We start from the raw sequence: 27,068 nt of genomic DNA, 5'->3' as shown, positions 1-27,068 counted from the left end.
AGCATGGGTATATGTAAAATGACACCCCAAAACACATTGCCCAACTTCTCCTGAGTACGGCGATACCAGATGTGTCACACTTTTTTGCTGCCAAGGTGGGCAAAGGGGCACATATTCCAAAGTGCACCTTTCGGATTTCACAGGCCATTTTTTACACATTTTGATTGCAAGGTACTTCTTACACATTTGGGCCCCTAAATTGCCAGGGCAGTATAACTACGCCACAAGTGACCCCATTTTGGAAAGAAGACACCCCAAGGTATTCCGTGAGGGGCATGGCGAGTTCCTAGAATTTTTTATTTTTTGTCGCAAGTTAGTGGAATATGAGACTTTGTAAGGAAAAAAGAAAAAAAAAGAAAAATCATCATTTTCCGCTAACTTGTGACAAAAAATAAAAAATTCTAGGAACTCGCCGTGCCCCTCACGGAATACCTTGGGGTGTCTTCTTTCCAAAATGGGGTCACTTGTGGCGTAGTTATACTGCCCTGGCAATTTAGGGGCCCAAATGTGTGAGAAGAACTTTGCAATCAAAATGTGTAAAAAATGGCCTGCAAAATCTGAAAGGTGCACTTTGGAATATGTGCCCCTTTGCCCACCTTGGCAGCAAAAAAGTGTGACACATCTGGTATCGCCGTACTCAGGAGAAGTTGGGCAATGTGTTTTGGGGTGTCATTTTACATATACCCATGCTGGGTGAGAGAAATATCTTGGCAAAAGACAACTTTTCCCATTTTTTTATACAAAGTTGGCATTTGACCAAGATATTTTTCTCACCCAGCATGGGTATATGTAAAATGACACCCCAAAACACATTCCCCAACTTCTCCTGAGTACGGCGATACCACATGTGTGACACTTTTTTGCAGCCAAGGTGGGCAAAGGGGCCCAAATTCCTTTTAGGAGGGCATTTTTAGACATTTGGATCCCAGACTTCTTCTCACACTTTCGGGCCCCTAAAAAGCCAGGGCAGTATAAATACCCCACATGTGACCCCACTTTGGAAAGAAGACACCCCAAGGTATTCAATGAGGGGCATGGCGAGTTCCTAGAATTTTTTTTTTTTTGCATCAGTTAGCGGATATTGATTTTTTGTGTTGTTTTTTTTCTCACAAAGTCTCACTTTCCGCTAACTTAGGACAAAAATTTCAATCTTTCATGGACTCAATATGCCCCTCACGGAATACCTTGGGGTGTCTTCTTTCCGAAATGGGGTCACATGTGGGGTATTTATACTGCCCTGGCTTTTTAGGGGCCCTAAAGCGTGAGAAGAAGTCTGGAATATAAATGTCTAAAAATGTTTACGCATTTGGATTCCGTGAGGGGTATGGTGCGTCCATGTGAGATTTTATTTTTTGACACAAGTTAGTAGAATATGAGACTTAGTAAGAAAAAACAAAAACAAACAAAAAATTTCCGCTAACTTGTGCCCAAAAAAATGTCTGAATGGAGCCTTACCAGGGGGGAGGGGGTGATCAATGACAGGGGGGGTGATCACCCATATAGACTCCCTGATCACCCCCCTGTCATTGATCACCCCCCCTGTAAGGCTCCATTCAGACATCCGCATGATTTTTTACGGATCCATGGATCGGATCCACAGAACGCATGCGGACGTCTGAATGGAGCCTTACAGGGGGGTTATCAATGACAGGGGGTGATCAGGGTGATCACCCCCCTGTCACTGATCACCCCCCCTGTAAGGCTCCATTCAGACATCCGCATGATTTTTTACGGATCCATGGATCGGATCCACAGAACGCATGCGGACGTCTGAATGGAGCCTTAAAGGGGGGTTATCAATGACAGGGGGTGATCAGGGTGATCACCCCCCTGTCACTGATCACCCCCCCTGTAAGGCTCCATTCAGACATCCGCATGATTTTTTACGGATCCATGGATACATGGATCGGATCCACAGAACGCATGCGGACGTCTGAATGGAGCCTTACAGGGGGGTTATCAATGACAGGGGGTGATCAGGGTGATCACCCCCCTGTCACTGATCACCCCCCCTGTAAGGCTCCATTCAGACATCCGCATGATTTTTTTACGGATCCATGGATCGGATCCACAGAACGCATGCGGACATCTGAATGGAGCCTTACAGGGGGGTTATCAATGACAGGGGGGTGATCAGGGAGTGTATATGGGTGATCACCCGCCTGTCATTGATCACCCCCTGTAAGGCTCCATTCAGACGTCCGCATGTGTTTTGCGGATCCGATCCATGTATCCATGGATCCGTAAAAATCATGCGGACGTCTGAATGGAGCCTTACAGGGGAGTGATCAATGACAGGGGGTGATCAGGGAGTGTATATGGGTGATCACCCGCCTGTCATTGATCACCCCCCTGTAAGGCTCCATTCAGACGTCCGTATGCTTTTTGCGGATCCGATCCATGTATCCGTAAAAATCATACGGACGTCTGAACGGAGCCTGACAGGGGGGTGATCAATGACAGGGCGGTGATCAATGACAGGGGGGTGATCAGGGAGTTTATATGGGGTGATCATGGGTGATCGGGGGTTTATAAGGGGTTAATAAGTGACGGGGGGGGTGTAGTGTAGTGTGGTGTTTGGTGCGACTGTACTGAGCTACCTGAGTCCTCTGGTGGTCGATCCTAACAAAAGGGACCACCAGAGGACCAGGTAGGAGGTATATTAGACGCTGTTATGAAAACAGCGTCTAATATACCTGTTAGGGGTTAAAAAATTCGGATCTCCAGCCTGCCAGCGAACGATCGCCGCTGGCATGCTGGAGATCCACTCGCTTACCTTCCGTTCCTGTGAGCGCGCGCGCGCCTGTGCGCGCGCTTTCACAGGAAATCTCGGCTATCGCGGGAGGACGCGTATATGCGTCCACCCAGAAGAGCAGGACCGCCGGCAGGACGCAATCCTGCGTACGGCGGTCCTGAGGTGGTTAAAGATGCACTACACAAAGGCCTGCTTTTTGAAGGTTATTAGGAGTAGGGATTGACTGATTATCGGTTTTAGGGCTCTTTCACATCTGAGTTCTTTTCTTCCGGCATAGAGTTCCGTCGTCGGGGCTCTATGCCGGAAGAATCCTGATCAGTTTTATCCCCATGCATTCTGAATGGAGTGAAATCCGTTAAGGATGCATCAGGATGTCTTAAGTTCCGGAACGGAACGTTTTTGGGCCGGAGAAAATACTGCAGCATGCTGCGCTTTTTGCTCCGGCCAAAAATCCTGAAGACTTGCCGCAAGGCCAGATCCGGAATCAATGCCCATTGAAAGGCATTGATCCAGATCCGGCCTTAAGCTAAACGTCGTTTCGGCACATTGCCGGATGCGACGTTTAGCCTTTTCTGAATGGTTACCATGGCTGCCGGGACGCTAAAGTCCTGGCAGCCATGGTAAAGAGTAGCGGGGAGCGGGGGAGCAGCATACTTACCGTCCGTGCGGCTCCCGGGGCGCTCTAGAGTGACGTCAGGGCGCCCCAAGCGCGTGGATCACGTGATCGCATGGCACGTCATCCATGAGCATGGGGCGCTCTGACGTCACTCTGGAGTGCCCCGGGAGCCGCGTGGACTGTAAGTATATCGCTCCCCACTACTACTATGGCAACCAGGACTTTAATAGCGTCCTGGCTGCCATAGTAACACTGAAAGCATTTTGAAGACGGATCCGTCTTCAAATGCTTTCAGTACACTTGCGTTTTTCCGGATCCGGCGTGTAATTCCGGCAAGTGGAGTACACGCCGGATCCGGACAACGCAAGTGTGAAAGAGGCCTTACCGGTATGTATTTTGCCGATAACTAATCAGGAACAAGGATCGCGCTGTTGTCAGGAGAAGGGGAGGGGCTGTGGTCACTGCGCCACCAATGAGAGAAGGGGAGGGGCTGTGGTCACTGCGCCACCAATGATGTTAACTCACTCATTCAAATTCAACAGGAGGCCAGTGCTGGCTGCAAAATCATACAGCCGCACCCGACCTCTGACAAATAGCTGCCATCCGCGGCAGTTAACCCCTCAGGTGCTGCATCTAAGGGGTTAACTGCCACAGATCGCAGCTACCGCTCATAGAGGTCGGGTGTGTAGGAATTTGTTCTTTCAAAAATGAAAATGCAAAGAATATCTGTATAAATTATCGGCTATCAGCCTGAAATTTCACAGAGTATCAGTACTATAGAAAAAAAATTAGAATATATCTATCTAGTTAGGAGACATTAACCTTTAGTGGCCCCTTGATTGATCCACCACTAACATCCCCAGAGGTCTTTATTGTCCATGAGAACACAGGGCCATTTCCTGAATGAGTCACGGAGACACAATAAGGTTCCAATGTTCCTCATCTGAGGATAAGGCACATCAGAGGTGCATGCCACAGAAAGGAATATGGTACACTTATGAATAGCTGTGTACAGACAAACCACTCATAAGATGTAGCAGGATTTCCCTCCTTATACTATTCTCAGAATTGGTCATCAATATCCGATTGGTGGTGGTCTAACTCCTAGCACCACCTCCAAATTGCTGTTTTCTGCAACTCCAGAAAACAAAACTGTGAACGAGGTTGGAAGCAGAAGGCTCGGTCCTCGGTAGTGGCCATGCCAACGTACTGAGGCTTAGGTTCAATTCACTTGAATAGGTGTTGACCTGTAGTATGCTGGCAAAGCAATCTGAGCCTTCTGGGTCTGGATCAATCCACAGTTTATTTTTCCCACAGATCAGATATTGTGGGAACAGGTCATCAATATCCACAGATTGTTGTCACATGTGCCATTTTGGGTGAATTTTTTTGATTCAACTCCATTTTTATCCAGCACAGTCAGTAGCTTCAAAAACGGCATCAGAACAGCACATGTGAAAGCCCCTGAGTATTTGTTAAGGGGCTGTATGTATTGGTGATGTGATGTAGGAGGGATCATATGCACTAATAGGGATACAAGTGGTTTAGGTCAAAGGCGATTTGGTAACACTGTACCCCACACAGAGCAAAAGTAATAGAAATACATTTGAAAGATTACTGAAATATTCTAGTAGTAAAATTTGGGCCTAGAAGACACCAGAACAGCCGGAAGCTCTAGTGTATGGGGTAAGTAAAGAGCAGTGTGACCACCACCCAGGGCACTTTTTCCAGTCTAGAGCCACATTTATCAAAACTGGTGAAATGGAAAACTGGCTTAGGTGCCACGACAGTGACCGACTATTACAGTGGGCAGGGGTCCGCCAGATCATTCGTAAGAAGGAATGTTCGCGAGTAGGGATCGACCGAAATTGATATTTTTTTTAGGGCCGATACCGATAATCTGTGAATTTTCATTCTTGCAAAATTAAAAATTCCTACACAAATCTTCTGAAAATGAATGTTTATTGTTAACGTGTATTTTTTTTTGTAAATCTTTTTTTAATTTATAATTAATATTTTGGTGTGTTTTTTTTTGTTCCTGACTATTAGCCCCCTTAGGGACTAGAACCCTTGTCCTATTCACCCTGCTAGATCTCCATCAGGGTGAATAGGACCTCACACTGTCCCTGCTGCTCTGTGCTCAGCAGCAGGGAGGCAACTATGGCAGACAGGGCTTCAATAGTGTCCTGGCTGCCATGGTAACAGATTGGAGCCCTTCCTCCTCACTGACAGTTCTGATCGGAGCAGTACACTGCTGGGGCTCCGATCAGAACTGTCAGTGAGGAGGAGGGGACCCAGTGGCCACTGCCACCAATGATTAATACTAGGGGGCTTGGGTGGGGGGGCACACTGCACCAACAATGATTAATACTGGGGTTGGGGCGCACTGCACTACCAATGATTAATACTGGGGTTTCGGGGGGGGGGGGGCGATCCTTGTTCCCCATACGTTATCGGTATATCGGCAAAATAGCTGCCGATAACATTCAAAATCCTGAATATCGGCCGATCCCTACTCGTTAGCGATGACCTTCCGGTGTAAAGGTGCCGCCAGCACATGATCAGGCAATAGCATATTTTATGCAGGCAGCAGATCACACCAGCTAATAATGATTCTGTATGAGGACGAGCGATAGCTTTTCCCCATACTGAGGAGGAGCTCACTAATGACGCCCGCTGCCTGCATTTTGTGGTAACAGGTCCTCTTTAAAAGCAGGTACAAATGAGAGGCACTATAGTGGTCGTTTTTCTATACCAGGGATTAGCAACCTCCGGCACCCCAGCTGTTAGGAAACCACAACTCCCAGCATGCAAACTTACTTGGCTATCCTTGTAACTCCCATAGAAGTGAGGATTCTGGGAGTTGTAGTTTCAGAACCGCTGGAGGTTGCTGATCACTGATCTATACTTTTTTTATCCTTTTGCATCTACTCCAGGCTGTACCTCAAAACAAATAAAAACACTAAATTGCAATTAGGAGTCTAGCCTAGACCATTTTTACACAGTTTTTACCTCCATGGCGGTATTTCTTAAAAACTCATCGACTAATACACTACGTAAAGGGCACTACAGATACCAGGTCGTTGGGTTGGGAGCTGCTGCACACGGCCGGGGCGCTTTATCCTATAGTGTGCAAGCACGGCCACCTATGCTGGATTGCAGGGTGGTCCAAACCATTGAAACCAGCAGTGTATAAAGTGATGGAAAAATGAATCCAGTCAAAGGAGGCAATATAGACAATCACGATACATTAGTAAGCGCCTTGTCTCTACATGATAAATGCCATTTGCTGTAGCGAGACAATGCCTTTAAATGCAGCCAGTCACATGTCAAATCACCTGCTGTCAACAAGCAAAAATAAACCAGAAAGACCCCATATTCTGCATCGGCTACCATAAACATTCCTTCATGTATGGTTTATACTGTAAGGCCAGCTTAGGTCAGTCAAGTCATTCCTAGGTACGCCACATTGTGTCTACAGCTAACCTACATGAACAAAAGTATCAGGACACAACTCTTACGGCTCATGCATACAACCGTATGTATTTTGCGGTGCGCAAAAAAACTGATCCGCAAAAGATATGGATAAAGTCCGTGTGCATTCCGTATTTGCGGAGCGGAACAGCTGGCCACTGATAGAACAGTACCGTCCTTGTTCATAACACAGACAATAACAGGATAAGTTCTTTTTTTTTGCGGAACGGACATAAGGAAATGGAATGCACAGTAACTTGTGGGTTTTTTGCGGACCCATTGAAATGAATGATTCCCATTGAAAGGGACAAAAAAGAAAATACGTTTGTGCGCATGGGCCAGCTCAAATGTTTCCTTCAGAGCAATTGCTACAGGTGTATAAATTCCAGTCCCTAACCATGCAGTCTGCCTTTACCAACATTTGTGAGAAAATCCCTTGTTCTAAAGCGCTCACTGAATTCCAGCGTGGTCCTGTTATAGGATGCCACCCCTGCCTCAAGTCGGTTTCCGACATGTCTACACTCCTAGATATTCCTCATCAACTTCGAGAGGTATTATTACAGAGTGGAAGCATTCAGAAACCACAGCAACTCATGAATTTGTAGACCACGTGAAGTTATAGAGTGAGGTGTACGGTGGGAAAAGTCACTGACGCTCTGCTGACCCCATAAGTCCAAACCTCCTCTGCCAATAACATCAGTACAAAAACTGCACCAGGAGATTTATGGAAAGGGTTTCCAGGGCCGAACAGTTGCATGGAAGCCTTACATCACCAGGCACAATGCCAAGTGTCAGGTGGCGTGATGTAGAGCCTGCAGGCACTGTACAGCAGGAAACACCTTTTGTGGAGCGATTACTCTTCCCTATCCGGGGTCTGATGCACTGGATTTGGCGAATACCAGAACTTTACCTGCCTGACTGCATTGTGTACATAGCTGTACATTGTGGTGGAGGAGAGATAATGGTATGGGGGGGGGCCCCATCAGGGGCTGGGCCCCTTAGTTCCAGGGAAGGGTAATCTTAAAGGGGCTCCAGTTGATCAGCAGGGGTTGTTGGACCCCCCCCCCCCCCCAAAAAAAATATTGATATTGATAATCTATCCTTTAATACTTCAGCATACAAGACATATTGGACAATTGTAGGATTCCAGCTTTGTGGGGACAGTTTGGGGAAGGTCCTCGTCTGTTCCCGCATGGCTGTGCAAAAGTGCACAAAGCACTTAGAATGGTACTTTCTAACAGCTCCTGTAGGTGCAGGGTGTACGTGTCCCAATACTTCTGTCCATGTGGTGCATTTCCCCTACAGGAGGGTCTATGAGGAAACCCTGCACATGCTGTCAGTGAATGAAGCATTTGTCTACTGTATCCATGCAGGGATGGTGCAGCCTATGAGACATCACATAGGGCTCCATTGACAGTGGACACCACTAGTTCTGGCAGTGCTGGGCATGCAGCGCCCTCTAGAGGAATTGGCACAAAGCAAAGTGCCATTCATAACCTCACTGCGATAGCGGAGCAATGCTCTGGAGCCTCCGCTGCCCCGACCTAAGGCACGAGATAAGCAGAGCGCTCCTAAGCCACCAGGGAGCGGCTGCCCTCCATGACAGTCAGTGGGTGCAGAGGAATGCTATAGGGCAGAGACATGACAGCACATGGAGGGGGACCACACAAAGCCAGGGCGCACATCGCCTCCCGCCAGGACCGGCGCCCCCTCACACACCGCCTCCCGCCAGAACCGGCGTCCCCTTACCCACCACCTCCCGCCAGCATCGGCGCCCCCTCACCCACCGCTGCCTCTTCCTCCGCCTCCGATTCTCAGCACTGCGATCCACGTGGAGAGAGGCCCGCTGTCTGGGAGCTGGCGCCGCCTGCAGGGCGGGTTACCCGGGCTGCTGCTGTTCTCACCATAGCACACAAGGCGCCGGATCGGCACGGGCGCTCCGCCACACACCGCTGGGGCTGCGGGACAAGCCGTGAACCGGGAACCGCCGAGAAGCTGGCCGCCACAAAGGTTAACAAGCTGACGCATCCTGCCCCCTGCTGGCGAGTATGCAGACGGCAGGCGGAGGCCGTGCTGCACAGGGAGGACTCGGCGGGGGCTCCATGTGCAGCTGACAGCAGGTGACCTCTCTCCACTGGAGATACAGCCAGATGCCCCAACAGCTGGCATGACCATCCGAGTAGTGCCTGCTCAATGGCCTCTAACATGTAACAAACAGCCCCCCATCATGTATCATATGTTCCCAAATACCATTAGCCTGCAGAGAAGTGGTTGTCAGCTACCCATCTTTTGGGCGTTACAATGAAGGCTATCCTCAGCCAAGATAATAAGGAAGCAAGTGGCACTGCAACACCATCCCTGGTCATAACCTCCAGGCCCAAGTGGTAAGGACACCTCTAAATGGTTAAAATAATTGTGCTTATGCAGAGGTGCCACCTTTCTGCCATTCCTGACTGCTGTGCCCATAAACGGTATGCCACAGCACAGGAGTCCATACAATATTGCCCAGCATCCAAAGTGGGGCTGCAGGAAGGACCCCACCTCTATGTGCCAGTCTGTGCAGAGAATGCAGGTAGGGGAGATCACTAGGACAGCACTGGGCACATCCACAGTAGTTTCAGACCGCATCTTAGCATTTTTTTGTGGACCCATTAATTTCAATTACACCATGTGCTGCCTGCATCCGCACGTCTGTTCTGCGGCTCCGCAAAAGATAGAACAGGTCCCAATTCTTGATAAGAACTACGGAGCAGTGGACTGCCTGCAGCAGTGTGCACCCGGTGGTGCAGATTACGCAGGTCAACTGCAGCAGCAGCAAAAAGCATACATGTCAGACCCCCCCCCCCCCCATGTAGATTTAGAAATCTGCAGAAGTTGTGTGGGTGTCACCTTTTCCAATACAAGGGTGAGCAATCTGCAAAGTCTGCACCAATAACTGCAAGTAAAGCCTTATTCACACATCAGTGTTTGGTCAGTGATTTTGAGCCAAAACCAGGACTGGAGCCTCCACAGACATAAGGCATGAGGGAAAGATCTGCTCCTGTTCTGTGTTTAGAGCCGCACCTGGTTTTGGCTCAAAAGCACTGATGGAAATCACTGACCAAACACTGATGTGTGAATGAAGCATAATACGTCAAAAACTGTGTTGAATTCTGAAGTCTGCACTTGTTTGCAGGTAATCAAAGGGTGCAGAAAAAAATACCTGCGCTTGTGCTGCATTTTCTTCAGGCAAGGGAAACGCACAGCAGACAATGACATCAATGTAACTATTCTGTAATTCAGGTCATTCAGTTTTGCATTTCCCCCTTTTCAGGAAAGAAATGCAACAAATGGCGTTTGTTTCATCCAAAATTCAGCAGATTAGAATGTGGCAGCACCTTTAAAGGCTAGGAGCACCTTCAGGGACATTTTATTTTTACAATTGGTTTTTATTCGCATTTTAGGCTAAAAATAGTTTTTACAACTGGTTTTAAAAAAAAATAATATTGAGCCGTTTTGTCACAAAGGGTTAACTGTTTTTCTAACTGTGTGACTGGTACTTTCCCTTTGTGCAGTTAATATTTTCCGGTATTGAGCTCCGTCATAGGGTCTCAATACCAGAGAAAAACGCTTCCATTTTCTCCCCATTCATTGTCAATGCGAACAAAACAACTGAACAGAACGCTCCAAAATGCATTCCGTTCCATCTGGTTGTGTTCTCATACCGGAGAGCAAACCACAGCATGTCGATGTTTACTTTCCGGATCCGTCATGACCCACAATGCAAGTCAATGGGGGGCGGGTCCGTTTTTCTGACAATAGAAAATGGATCCATCCCCCATTGACTTTCAATGGTGTTCATGACACTGCTACGTTACAGATAATACAACCAGAGCCGTTCATAACGGATGCAGAGGGTTGCATCATCAGTAACGGAAGCATATTTTTTTTGCTGAACCCTGCCGGATCCAGCAAAAACACTAGTGTGAAAATAGCCTAAGACCAATAAAATTATTTTTAGCTCAATAAATAGAAAAAAAAAAAAAGGTGTCCACAGCCTTTAAGACGGGTTTACACTTTGCTATTGAATTGTATAAACACAAAAAAGCATGTTTTTATTTTATTTTTTAAGCTGTAAGGGGTTGTGTCAATATTTTAGGTCATCCCCTTCACAGATCGCTGGGGGTCTGGCCGCTGAGAGCCCACCGATTACAAGAACGGGTCCAGGAGCACTCATTTTCGAGGCGAGCTGAGCGCTGTACTCAGCACACTGTGCAGTTGTGTGCAAGAAATGCGGCTATTCTGCAGATCTCACCCTTCCATTGAAAAGGGTTAAGTCGGAACTAAAGTCTGAAATGCGCACAAAATTACAACAAGTGACAAGCTGCAGGTTTTAAAATCTGCACAGCAGGTCAATTTTCACACCCAAGAAGAAAAAACAAAAACAAAAAAAAAAGCTGAGTGTACAGGAGATTTGTCTAATACCATACACTTTAGCGATTAGATACTAATGCACCCTAAAAGGCCATGTACACCTTTGGTGGCAAATTTGTTTTGTCTTTTTTTTTTTTATTGGTCTTTATTAAAATTAAAAAATGAGCCGTTTTCCCATCACAGCTTAGATTTTTTCCAGTAGCAGGATATGCATTTTCTCTCTGCTGAGGGCTCCTTATCTGGGCCCCTCCTATTTTGTACTATTGGATAACCCCTATAAAATAAAAGCGTTTATGACCTTTTAGTAATTTAATAAGTTGTTTTTAATAAAAGACCAATTGAAAAAAAATGATTTTTAACCCAAAATGAGTAAAATGCAATCATAAAAAAAAAAAAATTATCCCCAAAGGTATGTCCACATGACAAACGCTGCAGATTTGCAAGTGGCCAAGACACAAGGGGGAATTCTGGCTTTATCAAGTTCCAAAATAGGTTTAGAACTTTTTTAGGTCTCTTGTGCAAAAAAAAAAAAAAAAAAAAAAAAAAAAAAAAACACTACTTTTGGGATTTTTTACACCACACACTGCTGTTCTGAAAAATCAGCCGTTATCTATGTTAATGAGTTTCACCCCATATTTATCAGAGACTTTAAAAAGGCTAGTATTTCTAAACAGACGCGTTAGATATGAGCAAAGTACTCCGACACAGACTCCTGAAAAACACAGACTTCACACACAGTATTACCCTTATGACAAGTCTCCCCCAGTTTTACGGTACAGTAAGAAATACCATCGACACATTATGAGAGAGCCCCAGTATGTCAGTCTATCCTCCGTGGATTCCACCCTTTCCAATGCATAGTGCCTAGGATTAGGATGCATTCACATGACCGTATACACTTTGCAGTCCGCAAACATCCGGATGATGTCCATGTTGAATCGCTGTTTTTGCAGACTCAATGTTACAATGCCTATTCTTGTACGCAAAACAAACAAGTATAGGACAGGTTCTCTCTTTTTTGTGGGGCAGCAGAACGGACATACAGCACATGGGGCGCTACCTGTATTTTTGGCAGCTTCATTGAAACAAATGGGTCTGCATCTATTCTGCAGAAGAAATGCGGATCGGATGAGGACACATCACTATGATGCTGTGACTTTGGGACAGAGGAGCGGTGTTCTAGCCAGGAAATATAGCTGTCACACTGGGAATGTTTCCTGAACTGAAAACGCTTGTGTCAAGTTGGCCTTTAGCATCAGATCCTTTAAAGGGGTTGTGCAACGAGTATCTATTGATGACCTATCCTAAATATAGGCTGTCAATATCAGATTGGTGGGGGTCTGACTCCCAGCTGTTTGAAGGGGAAGGGGTAGCGGTGCTGGTATGAGCGCTTCTTCTGCTTCAAAATTACCTGTGTGCCGTTTCATTTGCAGAGATAGGACCTGCGCTTATCGGACATTAATGGCATATTCTTTTTAAGGTCCACTACTGGTTTTGGCTTTAAACACTGCATCAAAATACCTGAACATGTGGTAGCACCCCGATACAGCATCTCACAAAAGTCAGTACACCCCTCACATTTTTGTAAATATTTTATTGTCTTTTCATGGGACAACAAAGATCTGACACTTTGATACAATGTAAAGTAGTCAGTGTAAATGTGGTGTGTCCTCAAAATAACTCATGTGACTCAGTGTTACAAGGTCTTAGGTGTGAATGGGGAGCAGGTGTGTTAAATTTGGTGTTCTCTCTCAACAAATTCAACATGCCTCCTCATGGCAAAGAACTGAGTATCTGAAGAAGAAAAAAAAAAAAAAAAAAAAAAAAAAAAAAAAAAAAAAAAGTTGCTCTACATAAAGATGGCCTAGACCAGTGATTCTCAACCTGCGGCCCTCCAGCTGTTGTAAAACTACAACTCCCACCATGGCCTGCTGTAGGCTGATTGCATGAGTGCTGCCAGCGGTTAAAGGAGTGTGTTTGTGTGTGGGTGTCAATCTGTCAGTGCTCAGACCATACGCCACACACTGCATCAAATTGGTCTACGTGGCTGTCGTCCCAGAAGGAAACCTCTTCTAAAGATGATGCATAAGAAAGCCCCCTAAACATTTTGCTAATGACAAGCAGACTAAGGACATGGATTACTGGAACCATGTCCTGTTATCTGATGAGACCAAGATAGATACTGAAGCAGAGCAAGATCATCTGCCTCTGGAAACTGGGCTGCAGGGAGGTATTCCAAGATGATAACGACCCCAAACACCTCCAAGACGACCATAGTCTTGCTAAAGAAACTGAGGGTAAAAGGTGCTGGACTGGCCACTGAGACAGTGACAGGTCTCACACAGGTTAGAGGCAAGGAAGGAGGTAGATAGTGTGATCCACACCCCTATTCCACCACAGGTGAGACCAGCTGGAGGTACTGGACATAAAGCACCTCCCAGAGTGTCAGCAACGCTGGGTTCACACCTGAGCGTTCGCGATGGAGCGCTCTGTATGCGCGATTGTACCGGCGTTTACAATCGCGCATACAGAGACAAGCGAACGCCTATTGTCGTGCGTTCCCGAAAGTCTATGTACGGGAACGAGCGACAATACGCCCCAAAGAAGCTCAAGAACTTTTGAGCGTCGGGCATTTTACAGCGCAATACAGCGCGCTGTAAAACGCCCAGGTGAGAACCATTCCCATAGGGAAGCATTGATTTCTCCTTGTTGAGCGTTGTAAAACGCTCAGGTGTGAACCCAGGGTTAGGGGGGAGTGTGTTACCTGTGGACAGAGGCCTGGAGGCTCTGTGAATGTGGTCTCAGCTGGACAAGGCTGAGGGACCACGAAGCTGGGAGATAGCCTAGACTGACTTGGTTACAGCCTGGAAGGGAGCTGGACTATGGCTAAGAAAGCCACACCTGAAACCGTGTGGGAACTGAGATATACTTTAGGCAAGTCAGGTTATTATATGTTTAGTTAGAGCCCAGCCGGGCAGGTGTTTGTTTTGTATTATGTTTTGTTTTTGCCGAGGTGCCAAATAAAAGAAAAGCAATGTTTGGACCTTAAAACTTTGTGTCCGTGAATACGTGTGTGGTTGCAACCCCCGAAAAAGAGCTAACCCTTCACAAAACCTAAACCCTATTGAGGATCTGTGGGGCATCCTCAAATAGAAGGTGGAGGAGCACAAGATCTCTAACATCCACCAGCTCCGTGATGTGGTCATGGAGGAGTGGAAGAAGATTTCAGTGACAACCTGTGAAGCTCTAATGAACTCCATGCCCAAGAGAGTTAAGGCAGTGCTGGAAAATAATGGTGGTCACACAAAATATTGACACTTTAGGCAGAACTTGCCCATTTTCACTCAGGGGTGTACGCACTTGTTGCCAGCGGTTTAGACATTAATGGCTGTGCGAGTTATTTTGAGGGCACACCACATTTACACTGTTATACAAGCTGTACACTGATTTGAAAATAGCTGAGCATGCTCACTAACTTTGGGAGATCTGTTCTGGGTCCCAGAGGTGAAAAGTACACCTACCTAACACTGGGCCACATTTAATGGGAGCCTTCCTTATACTTGTGTCACCTCTGGGACCCCCACCTCTTAAGAAAAGTAGAGTCAAGGCAGCAGCATCTATATGGAATGGAGAGGAGGTCATGCATATGAAGTGGTTACAGAAAGGGATGTACAGCATGTAACTGTACACGTGTTTAGGACGTACATAGGGTCGTTCTGTTTGGCCTTGTGTAATGAGACCACAGGCTGCTTTAAGTTTCTTATCCAAACAGCTGAAGGTGCTACCAGCGGTGGAGAAAGTCGACCCTAGAAGCCATGCCCGTCTACATGAAACATCCAACAGGGCCTGCTGCAAGCATTCCATGGCTGCATTCATATGGCTGTGCGGTCCATGTGAAAGCCACATCTCCTTGATTGACTGGAGCCGAACTCACAGCATCAGTGATTACTGTCCTGTACTCATACGATACTGTCTGTATCAGACCCACAAGCATAGGAGATTACCACGAGGCAGCGAGTTCAGCTCCTATTAGCCTCGGTCGGTCCAGGAAATGTCACATGACAGCAGCCATATGAAAGCCGCCTTAGATCCACTTCACAGAGGGTTTTGTATATTTTATACTGCTGTGGCAGCATTTGTGACGAGAGTCTGGCAAAAAAACACCTCATAAAAAGCCAAATCATGAGCATGAAGTTTAGAGAAGAAATACCACAGCGATCAAAAGTGCGCACACAACCCCACAAACAAATCTATATTAAAGGGGTTATCCCACCTTCTCATTTCCATGCCGTGACTGCTCTCTCAGGTTCGAGAAACTGCTCAGTCAGGGGGCGTTTACATATCTATTGATTGACAGCAGGATCAGCGGTCTGCTGATCTACTGACTCCGCCTCCTTGCTTGGCGTGCACGCTCCCGTGTGAGCTGGAAATCATTTGCTCAGCCGCCGCAACTACAATCCTACTTCTGCCACCCATAACCTAGACTTATAAGCGCAGGAGAACTAACAAGCGCGCAGGCGCAGAAAGTTCTCTGAAAAAAAAAAAAAAAACAGGACGAACGAAAGGAATCCATCGCGCAGGTGCGAAAATGCGCAAGCCCGAGAGTCGGGTCAGGCTGCGTAAAAAAAAAAAAAAAAAAAAAAAAAAAAAAAAAAAAACACACAACCGGCAGTAAACAAGGCTACAAAAAAGAAGGTTAAATATATAAGAAGTGAGGACGAATCTCTGATAACTTCTATTGTGCAAGTTGATACTGGTGTCAAAAACTACACAATTAGGCAGACTTAAAAAGATGGGATAACCCCTTTAACTACTACTTAAAGAGGACCTTTCATGGGTCCAGACATTATGAAATAAGTAGAGGGTTCTGTAGGAATACTAGCTTATCTCTCCAGCGCTCTGTTTGCCCGCTGTGCCCCCCGTTCACTTTTCCCGCCTGGTATGTAAATGATTAGCATGGAACAGGGAGGAGGAGACGTTATGTTTCTCAATAGACGTCTCCTCCTCCCTGACTGTAGCGCGTTCCAATCACAGTGGAGAGCGTCACAGCCAGGGAGAAGAAACCCCCCAAAATAAAAATAAAATACAAAAACAAACACCTTCTCCCTTGGCGGTGATTGGACCGCGCTACAGCCAGGGAGGAGGAGACGCCCATTGAGAAACAGGACAGTCTCCTCGAGATGGGACTCGCACCTATCCGACATTAATAGCATATTGCTGGGATATGCAATCAATGTCCCTGATGGGCCATGCCCCCCAAAAATTAAGGGGTTGCTCCTATCTGAGCCGTTCATGGCTGAGATTGGAATAACCCACATAAGTGGCAGCCAGGGGTTGGTGGTGGTTACAGGCCATAACGCCTGTAAGAGTCAATGGGGGCTGCACAAACGGTAGCGGGGCGTGCTATGCCATTTCTGCAAAGCCCTATGGGAATATTCCTTTAAACTGCAACCAAACCTTGATTCCTGTCGCCCCTTACCTTCTTTCTACGTCTTCACATGACTCCATTACCCTGTATTAGTCCTGCTTGTTTGTGTGGCCAATATGCAAAGAAAAACTGACAACTGGGTGGTCTCCAGGGCGTGAACTTGAGTCACTGTCCTATATCATGGACGTGTCGGAACAGCTCCAGCAGCAAGATCTCGTGAAACTCACACCATCTCATGAGACAACGCTGGGACACGGCTTGACACAGATGTCGTGTCTTTTAGCCAAGGCACTCGCAGCAAGCATCAGGGGAAGCAAAGGAGATCCGGACACCAAGGGGAAGCAGAAGCTCAAGTGCAGACCCCCTCCGCCTCCCCTGCAGCAGCTATGTCACAGCCACAAAGCTGACAAAGGACGGTGAAGTCCGCCCGTCATCTATTTGTATATCAGCCTCTGAAAAACAGGGACGACTGCGGGTGGAAAAGAGGAAACAAAGGATTAAGTCCTAAATGTTTTGGAGGTGGTTGACATGACAGGTCCTCATATTCAGCCTGTGAAATACATTCAGACAACAGTATTTCACGGACTGAAGACTGCTCATCAGGACTTCTAATGCCGTGTTCCGGTCTGGCCTCAGCTGTACTGAACTATACTCATAATGGCAGTCAGCACAATTCTAGGGTTGTTTTAGGCATCTAATTTTCAATACCCAATTGATACTTGTGTCTGGTATCGACCTCGATACCAGGATTTGCCTTTTTTCAATACTAGGCATCGCTATTGCGCAGTCTAGTATCGGAGCGCGCTCAGTGTTCCCCCTCAGCAGCACAGGGGAGAAGGAAGCAGTCTCTCCCTCCCCCCTGTGCTGCCACCAATGAAGAGAGAGGGGCAGGCGCACTGCGCCACCAATGAAGAGAGAGGGGCAGGCGCACTGCGCCACCAATGGAAGTAAATGTTTAAAGAGACCATTTCATCTGGAAAAAAATTCTGAACTAAGTATCATGATATGTAGAGCGGCGCCCAGGGATCTCACTGCACTTATTATCCCTGGGAGCCGCTCCGTTCTCCCGCTATGTCCTCCGGTATCTTCGGGGGACTTGGTTATACTGGGCAGAGACTGCCCTTGTTCTCCTGGGTGTCGTCTTCTTCCAGGCTGTAGCGCTGGCCAATCGCAGCGCAGAGCTCACAGCCTGGGAGAAGGAGACGCCCAGGAGAACAAGGGCAGTCTCCACCTACTATAACCAAGTCCCCGAACATACCGAAGGACATAGCGGGAGAACGGAGCGGCTCCCAGGGATAATCGTAAGTGCAGTGGAATCCCTGGGCGCTGCTGTACATATCATGATACTTAGTTCAGATTTTTTTTGCCTGATTAAAGGTTCTCTAATACAAATCCCAGAGGCAGGTGCTGGCAGGGAGCTGCAATTAGCCCCTCAGGTGCCGCACCCGCCTCCTGTATTAAATGTTAACTAAATTATCATTGGTGGCGCAGTGTGCCCTCCCAAGTATTAAAAACCATTGGTGGTACAGTGCGCCCCCTCCCCTCAACCCCCCAATTTTAAAATCGGCGGCGCAGTGCACCCCCCAAATATTAAAATCATTGGTGGCAGTGGCCAGAGTCCCCTCATTGGCGGCAGTGGCAGTTTCTGATCAGAGCCCCAGCAGTGTAAGCCTGGGGCTCCGATCGGTTACCATGGCAGCCAGGATGCTACTGAAGCCCTGGCTGCCATGGTAGCATGCCTGCTGCTGTGTGTACTATGCACAGGGCAGCAGAGAGTGTTAGATCTCTATCAGGGTGAACAGGACCTATCAGGGTGAATAGGACAAGGGATCAAAAGATCCCAGGTTCTAGCCCCAGGGGGAAAATGGTTATTAAATAAAAATAAAAAAAACAAACACACACACACACACACACACACACACACACCAAAATATTAAGTTTAAATCACCCCCTTTCCCAATTTTACATATAAAATATATAAATAAACATATCACCATGTCTGAAAAGTCCAAATTTAAAATATATAAAAAAAAAAAATTGTGTGTCCTATGCGTTGAGCGCCGTAACATAAAAATAAAAACCACGCGATTGGCCTTTTTTTAGTCACCTTGTCCCCCCAAAAATAGGATCTGACTGTTCTAAAATGGGCCAGACGTTCCATAAAATGTGGAATGCACCCGGCTTCTTTTTTTTTTTACATTGAATTTTTTTCACGTGGTATCGAGTATTGCAATACTTTTTTATGGCATCGAAACCAAATCAATATTTTGGTATTGAACAACCCTATACAATTCAGTACAGCCGAGGTCAGCCCACACAGGAACATACAGCATTAGGGTTCGTTCACACAACCGTTGGTGTCCCATGCCCGTGCCGTGAACCGCAAATTGCGGTCCGCAATGCACGGGCACCTTCCGTGAGGCAGCCGCATGGGGATTGCAGACCTATTCAATTGAATGGGCCCGCGATCCCTCCGTTCCACAAAAAGATAGAACATGTTCTCTCTTTTTGTGTTGCAGAGGCACAGAACGGAACCCCAGAAAGCACTCCGCAGTGTTCCACGCTTCCGTTACGCATCTCCGGACCCATTGAAATGAATGGGTCCACATCCGTGATGCAGAATGACAACAAAACGGTCCGCAATTAGGAACGCGACACCAACGGTCGTGTGAACAAGCCCTTAGAGAGGTAATCTGGTTGTTTCAAGGTATTCCCTATCCACACGATGGGGGATAACCATTAGATTGGTGGGGGTCTTACCACTAGGACCACCACCATATCCCATACAGGCCCCCCCCCCCCCCCCGAAATGAACATAGCGCTGTACTGTGCTATCCTTAGAACACCAAGCAGTAGGACCGCCACCAATCTAATCCTGTGGATAGGGGATAATGTGAAAGAACTGGAACACCCCTTTAAAGATACTGCAGTCACATGGAGAGTATTTCATGGATGAATACACTCGTATGAAATTAGTCTTACCCATACGGAGGAGGAAGAAAAAAAAAAAAAAAAAAAAAAAAAAAAAAAAAAAAAGTCCTCATGCTTTCCATACCTCCAAGAATTAGGTAAAACACCCAAAAAAAAAATGTATTTACCTGGACAAGTCTTTATATGGCATGACTATTACAGAAGGGGTATCCATGCTCAGGAAACAATATGCAACGAGCAGCTCCAGCAGACTAAGCTCACATGAATGAGGCCTCTTTCACACAAACGACGGTAATTGGCTCAGGATGTGTTCAGTGAAACTCGCACAATTTTGCCAGCAAGTTCAGTCAGTTGCGTCTGCAATTGCGTTCAGGGTTTGTTTTTCTGTGCGGGTGCAATGCGATTTAGTGCGTTTTTCACTCGCAAGAAAAAACCTAAAGGTTTACAGACAACATGTCCTAGCAACCATCAGTGAAAATGCAATGCATCCGGATTACATAGCACCTGCACTGAATCCTGACCCATTCATTTTTTTACGCATCAGTTCCGTGTTTTCACGCAGCCTTGACCACCATAAAAATGAATGGGGCATTCGTTTTTATGGTGGTCAAGGCTGCGTGAAAACACGGAACTGATGCGTAAAAAAAAAATTTAATGGGTCAGGATTCAGTGCGGGTGCTATGCGTTCACTTCACACATCACACCCGGACGGAAAACTGGCTCGTGTGAAAGGGGCCCAAAGCTGCCACCCTGAGCTCTACTGGGTGAAGGACTTGTCCAGATGGAACAAAGTCACACACGGGCGGATTTGTTGTAGGAACCCCTCCAACTATCCTGTACATTTGAATGGGGTATAATGCACATCCACGTATGGGACTGCTATTAAGTCGCAGGAGTTTAGGGCAACATTTGCCAGATGTGAATTCACCCTAAGGCCTCTTTCACACGAGCGAGTTTTCCGTCCAGATGAGATGAGTGCAGTCAAAGGACTGAACCCTGACCCATTCATTTCAGTGGTTCTGTGCACATGAGCGGTGGTCATCATCTTCTATAATCGGGTGTTTTTCACGCAGCCCTTGCCTCATAGAAGTGAATGTACATCTGAGGCAGTGCGCTTCTCACCGACTGTTGCTTATTCGTCAGTTTTCCTTCACGCACGTAAAAAGAGCATCAAAAACTGAAACCCTGAACGTAATAGCGGTCAAGACATATTCAACCATCAGTTTTCCCCTGAACAGACCCTGACTCATACCATACGGCTCGTGTGGAGCAAGTCTAGACCCACAGAGCTGAATTAGGACATGTTCTCATGTGGTGTAAATGCTGCGGACTTGCAGTGAAAAGCAATGTGCGGATTTTACCCTTTGCAATGCATAGGATGAAATCCAGGGCAAATCTGCGCCAAAAATCAGCAAAGAGGCAAAAATGCTGCCCCATGCAGCTGTGCGGTTACTGCAGCGGTATAGCAGCACCAAGTCACGTGCATTCTGCTGCAGATCGGTTTGCGGGTTTCATCTGCTAGAAAATAGCCAAGTGCCAAACACTGGTATTAAATCACCACAGGAAGCTGTAAGACCGGGCAGGAAAGCCATGGAAACTCCACAGGAGTCAGTATACTTCTCACCTTGCAGACTTTCCGCTGTGGCTCTAGAGCAGGCAGGCCCAGCCTGCGACCCTCCAGCTGTTGTAAAACTACAACTCCCATCATGCACTGCTGTAGGCTATCAGGGCATGCTGGGAAATGTAGTTTTGCAACAGCTGGATTGGGGCACCCCTGCTCTAGAGCAACACATTCTGCCAAAAATAGCACTCCGATATTTTTAAAACTCCTATACAGATGAACGGAGGGTGGGCGCGCCTGCGCAGTGTGCTTTCCTCCACCTGTCTGATATAGGGCATCAGGAGAGAGTTTAACGCGGTAAACTCATGCGTCAGTGAGAGGTTCCTCTTACAGGCTCACACATCACGACACTGATTTATATCTACTGAATTACACTGACATAATGCTGTCACTGTAATAGGGCTACACAGCATTACAAAAATCTGCAGATCTCTGAAAATTCACGCCGATCCTCCTGCTCCGATGTAAGTCTCATCTGGATGCACCGCGATGGCCTGAAAGCGTCTGCCACTAATTTGTGGATCGCAACGACTGAGCTCTTATAAAATAATTGACACCCGCATGGAACTCAATAGAAAGTGCTCAATTTAACGAGTGCATCGGTAGCCAGACTGCAGGAAGTGGATGGGAATAGGACAAACCACCGACTGTAGGACACGGTCCGGTATGTATGACTATTTCATGTAGCGTAGTAGAGACTGAACACAAGAATTGGGGGGTACACACATCAGGAGCCCCCAGGACACGACTCCTGCTGGATCACGCGTCTCTCCGGCATCAGGGGGGTTAATAAGAGGGCCCTGGCACAGGATGGTGGAGGAGCCCGGCATTACTCCGCTGCAGTGCCGCCTCCTGCCCCCACCAGGAGACCGCAGAACCGGCGGCTCCTCATGCGACAATCGGGCTGCGTCACAGCTGCAGACAACCCATCACATCCTGCAGGAAGCGACAAGACGCGTGTCGCCCGCGCTGCCCGATAGTCACTCGCGATTGTAGCACAGCTCGCAGGAGGCCACCCTTAACCCTTTAAACACCGCGACACGGAGAAAAAAAAAAAAAACGCGTCTAGGGTAGCGTGGACGAGAGTTTTAAAGGGACCTGGTAAAAGAATCCTTAGTCCCGCCCACTCCGCGGATAGGCCAGTCGGACTGTCACTCAGCCGCCGGAGCACGCCGATTGGCTGGCCCATGTCTCCATCACCAGCAGGCAGACAAGAGGGAGACCGGCGGTTTAATAACGCCCCCCCACCCCATTAAACTCCACATCTCCCCGGTTATATCCCGGACGACCACTGCGTCATTTCCACGGCCACCCGGCCTCAGCAGAGCCACAGCGGCAGCCCCTGCCCATCCCACTCAGGGACACTCGTGTCAACGTCATGTGGGCAGCCAGCAGTATGGATGTGTACCTGTGTGGAGCTCAGGCCGGTGACACCGTCTTCTCCCCTCACAGAAGGCTGTGGTTATTTTCCCTTCCAGCCGCGGCGACCTCGGGACAGCTGCTTACTGCGCGAATTTACTCAGGAATAAATAATGGTTCTGCCTCCCTTCACCACAGTCAGCGCCTCCCTCGCTTTAACACTGCGCGGCATGGCCGGTGCGCGCTCCCGGGAGGTGTGCTGGAGGGGGGGCGTGCGAGACCCAGCGCTAGGCGCCGGCGGGGGAGGGGGCGTGGTCACGGCTGACGGCTTTGAGTGATAGGGCGCGTATTGGGAGGGGCTTCGTGGTTCCTCCTACTTGCGGAGGCGGGATGGTCATGTGACCTGAGCTTTGGCGCGCATTTTCCTTCCTAGGGGAGCGTGGCGTACTTGTGCGGCCGGCGGTGGTTGGCTGCTGCTGAGTGATGTTGCGGGTGGCGTAGAAAGGGAAAGCGCTCTGCTGTTGAACTCTGTTCACACCACGTATTTCCTATATAGAAAAACAGCACCAGTGTCACAGAATGACGCGGCGAGAAGCTCTGTGGGGAGCGCTGCACTGCCCTGAATGTGGCGCTGGTATTCGATTAAAGGCTTCCGTTCTACATTCCGTCATACTACAAGTCTTTGGGCAGAAGGACAGGTTATATTTTTTTGACGAACTGGAATCACGGACGCGGATGACAAACGGTGCATTAGCAGAGTTTTCAACGGACCCTTTGAAAGTCAATGGGTCCGCAGAAAATCACGGAAAACGGACACGGAATGAAACGACGGTCGTGTGCATGAGGCCTAATGCTGATGTGAACCCACCCTTAGGGTACTTTCACACTTGTGTTGCCGGATTCCAACTGGCAGTTCCATCGCCGGAACTGCCTGCCGGATCCGGCAATCTATATGTAAACGGAAACCATTTGTAGACGGATTCGGATGCGGATCCGTCTCACAAATGCATTGCAATACCGGTTCTGTCTCTCCGGTGTCATCCAGAAAAACTGACCCGGTATTTTTTTTTTTTTACATTTTTAAAGGTCTGCGCATGTGGCAATTTTAATGCCGGCACTAATACATTCTAATGGAAAAAAATGCCGGCAGGTGTTCGGGATTTTGGGTCGGAGAGAAAAACACAGCATGCTGCGTTTTTTTCTCCGTCCAAATACCATAAAAGGACTGAACCGAAGACATCCTGATGCATCCTGAACGGATTTCTCTCAATTCAGAATCTATGAGGATAAAACTGATCAGTTCTTTTCCGGTATTGAGCCCCTAGGATGGAACTCAATAATGGAAAACTTTGACGCAAGTGTGAAAGTACTCTAGGGGTCCATACACACGTCCGCAATTTCGTTCTGCATTTTCCGGACCCATTTATTTCTATGGGGCAGCACGATGTGCTGCCCGGATTCGGAATTGCGGATCTGCACTTCCGGGTCCGCAATTCTGATCCCGAAAAAAAAACATGTCCTATTCTTGTCCGCAATTGCGGACAAGAAAAGGCATTTTTTATGAGAATGCCGGCGATGTGCGGTCCGATGTCTGTGTTTTGTGGATCCGCAAAACACACACGGACGTGTGAATGGACCCTTAGCTCAATACAGGAAAGAAACTGATCAGTTTTATCCTAATGCATTCTGAATGGAGAGAAATCCGTTGAAGATGGATCAGTTCAGTCCATCTTATGTTTTTTGGCTGGAGAAAATACCGCAGCATGCTGCTGTATTTTCTCCGGCCCAAATTCCGTAACACTTGCCAGAATGCCGGATCCGGCATTCATTTCCATGGAAATGTATTAGTGCTGGATCCAGCTTTAAAATTGCCGCATTGATGGATCAAATGTGTGAAAAAAAATACCGGATCCATTTTTCCGGGGAGACGGATCTGGTATTTCAATGCATTTGTCAGACAGATCCGCATCCGTTTGTGTACGGATTGCCGGATCCTACAGGCAGTTCCGGTGACAGAAGTGTGAAGCCAACAGCTGCTTCTTTGTGTCTTGTTGGCAGCGCAATTCTGCATGTATGGTGTGGCAGTAACAGTGCACAGTGGAAAAGCAATCAAGTTGTAATGCGTTTTGAATACAGATGCTGCTTGGAGGACTGAAGGGGTCTTGCTGTTTTCCTTTAATAGGCTATATTCACATATGCATTTTGCATTCCGATTTAGAGAGGGTCTTCTCAAAACCGGGGCAAAACGCTTCCATTTTGTTCCCATTGTCAATGGGAACAAAACAGAACAAACCAGATCAGGATGCGTTCCGTTCTCCTTTGTTCAGTTTTTTGACTGGACACAAAACCTCTGCAAGTTGTGGTTTTGTGTCTGGTCTGCGAAACAAAAACAAAAAATACAGATCTGGTGTGAAAATTAGTGTAAGGCCCCTTTCAGACGAGTGAGTTGCACACTGCGGACTCGCAGCGTGAGTATGCGGCAGCTCCCGTCCTGACCTCCCAGCACTGCCAGGTTCACATAGCATTATGCTGATTTATGATGCTATGTAACCCTTAGAGTTCTGGAATGTATTGTATAACACTGACAGCATTATGCCAGTGTTATCTAGGGATGACCGAATCGACTTCGGATGAAACATCCAAAGTCGATTCGCATAAAACTTTGTTAAAGTACTCATAGGAGCCAATGCATTCTAATGCTGTATGGAGCGCTCGCTGCGTACAGTATTCTAATGAAGTTTTATGCAAAGTTACTTCGGATGTTTCATCTGAAGTCGATTTGCTCATCCCTAGTTTCCCTACATTCCAATACTGTAAGGGTTATATAGCACCATAATCAATATAATGCTATGCGACCCCTTCACGATGTGAGCTGCTGCCTGGATCCTGCTGGTGTTGGATCAGGTTTTTTGGTAAAGAAAAAAATCGGATCTGGCTCCTAAAAGTTTATTGCCAATCTTGTATTAAAGCTTAGGAAGGTTTCAGCTCTTTACTCATTGCTGGGAGGCCAGGGGAGAGACCTTAATCCACCTTCTACTTGCCTGGGAGAAGGAGCTGATATGGCCCTGACCAGTGATGTCCAGTTCGCATGTGCTCGCGGGCGAACAATGCGGGCTGCCATCTTTTCTCACAAGTCCGGCGATGCACAGGTAATTCCTTGCCTGTGCCGCGAACTGGTCTGAAATCAAATGCGGTCAGCGGAAGCAGGCAGTTCCGAGAACAGCCGCCGGGGACCTTCATCGTGCTGTTCTCGGAACTGCCTACTCCCGCTGACCGCATTTGTTTCAGACCGGCTGGCGGCACAGGTAAGGGCTTACCTGTGCCTCGCCGGACTTGTGAGAAAAGATGGCAGCCTGCATGTGTTCGCATGCGAACTGGCCATAACTGGTTTTGACGGTGAAGGATACTTAGGTTACTTTCACACTAGCGGCAGGATGGATCCAACAGGCTGTTCACCCTGTCGGATCCGTCTTGGCGCTATTTCGCCGTGCTGCCGGATCACCGCTCTGTCCCCATTCACTATAATAGGGACGGGCACGGAGCTCCAGCGCAGCACGGTGAAAGGCCTCCGGACTAAAAGTACTGCATGTCTGACTTTTTAGTCAATGGGTACAGATGGCGGCACAGCGAAATAGCGGCAGGACGGATCCGACAGGGTGAACAGCCTGTTGGATCCGTCCTGCCGCTAGTGTGAAAGTACCCTAAGAGGACACTATCAACATCTCATAGCTTCTCACCCTCTGTACATCTCCAGGAGAATCACTATAAACTCCTCTCCAGGTGGTACAAGACGCCTAAGTTGTTATATGAAAGAGGTCTTTCTTCCTCCAGGGGTAGATTGGCCATAGACCTTACAGGGAAATTTCCCGGTGGGCTGATACAAACGGCCGGCCAGTAGAAGTTATTGGGGATGTATTTTGTGCTGCTGGCAGTATTTGGTGATGGACTGTGGTATTTGGCTCTGTTGGGGTAGTATAATGTGCCACAATATGGTATTGCTTGCTCTATATTCTATCAATTTGGACCCAACCACTAAATGGGGCCACTTTTAGTATATTTTCCAGGGCCACTTTAAGTTCCCTGTCTGCCTCAAAACATTGTTAGAGGTGTGGGGAGAGGTGTGCTATTTGTCTCACTTTTAATGGACTTGCCCTTTGGTTGAGCCTTTTTGGGATGGAGTACAGGATGTGATCAAATAGTTCTCCATGCCTAATTTTAGGCTTTCTCTTGATATGATAGCTCTGGTCAGGCCGAGCACATTATACAACCCCTCCAAAAAGAACCTCATTTCACACCTTATTACAGCTGCGAAAGCATTAATCCCTTTACATTTTTATAGCGCCACCTGCTGTTTGTTCTTTTTCTTATTTCTAGTTGGAACTCAGCCACCTGATGCAGCTATAGTAATAAATTCTGTAGTTTGTTAATCTACCCACTTATTTGAACATAGGCTGGTTGAAATGCTGTACAC

The 27,068-nt window shown here is 47.5% G+C and overlaps 1 protein-coding gene across 5 annotated transcripts in view; it reads right to left on the bottom strand.

Moving 5' to 3' along the window:
• Nucleotides 1-22,887, bottom strand: part of PHF20 (PHD finger protein 20) — a 93,814-nt gene extending 70,927 nt beyond the window's left edge. For 4 of the 5 annotated variants that reach the window (XM_044298336.1, XM_044298340.1, XM_044298338.1 and 1 more), the window contains exon 1: nt 22,647-22,887. The gene's annotated coding sequence lies outside the window, so the exon portion shown is untranslated. Of the gene's footprint in view, nt 1-8,632; nt 8,839-22,646 lie in introns of those variants that run through there. The other variant, XM_044298337.1, reaches the window with a different exon arrangement.
• Nucleotides 22,888-27,068: the final 4,181 nt, after the last annotated feature.

Source organism: Bufo gargarizans, chromosome 6 (assembly GCF_014858855.1).
Source record: "Bufo gargarizans isolate SCDJY-AF-19 chromosome 6, ASM1485885v1, whole genome shotgun sequence".
Taxonomy (NCBI): domain Eukaryota; kingdom Metazoa; phylum Chordata; class Amphibia; order Anura; family Bufonidae; genus Bufo; species Bufo gargarizans.
The sequence above is the reverse complement of the archived record's forward strand: the minus strand, read 5'-3'. Positions and strand labels throughout refer to the sequence as shown.